Source organism: Vigna radiata, chromosome 9, assembly GCF_000741045.1.
Source record: "Vigna radiata var. radiata cultivar VC1973A chromosome 9, Vradiata_ver6, whole genome shotgun sequence".
Lineage (NCBI taxonomy): Eukaryota > Viridiplantae > Streptophyta > Magnoliopsida > Fabales > Fabaceae > Vigna > Vigna radiata.
In genome coordinates this window covers 6,848,558-6,849,323 of record NC_028359.1, presented here as the reverse complement: position 1 = coordinate 6,849,323, position 766 = coordinate 6,848,558, and positions in this window count along the sequence as shown.

The window sequence follows — 766 nt, the reverse complement described above, 5'->3', positions numbered from 1 at the left end:
TATTTTTGAAAGAAGGAGGAAAAGGTTTTAACACAAGGCTGACGCGAATGGTCGCACGTGTGCTTTAAACCCTTAAAAACATATTTTTTTTGTTTTTAATATTTATTTAAAGTAGATAAAATAAAATAAAATAAATAGATAAAAAAAATAACACTAAATAAAATAAAAAGTAGACATAAAATAAACTAAAAGTTAAATCAAAATAACAAGTGAAAAGGTGTGTGGTGGTGCTTAGGCAAAAAAGGGGTGCATATCTAATTTCAGTTTAATAGCATATTGGGTCTAAGCCCATGTGAAAAGAGGCGCGACTTAGTGGAAACAAGGGGTGCAGAAACGATTTTTTTGGTTGACAGAATGGGCTTGAACCCAAAGAGATGGGGGTTGCGGATGAAAGCAAAGGGGGTGCGAATGGGGATGGCCCATGAACCTGGCCCAAGTGTTCACGACCTAGAAGCTCTAAGGGGGGTCAAGATTTTCTTCCCTCATTCTTCACACTCAAACTCTTCAGAGACCTAGGGTCTCTCTCGCATTTTTCCGCCGGCGCACCCTAAAGCCACCCTCTCCATCACTTGCCTTCTCCGTCATGAACCGCCGTCAATGGCGTCGCCGGTGACGTTGTGTGCCGCCAGAGTCATCGCCGGCCGTCGGGTCCTCTCCCTTCCTTCTCCTTTTCCCACGCGAGAAAAGCCCTCTCTCGCTCCTTCGTCAAACGCCACCTGAGGGATTCTGGTCGCCACGAACCAGAGCACCCCCGCGCCTCCGACCG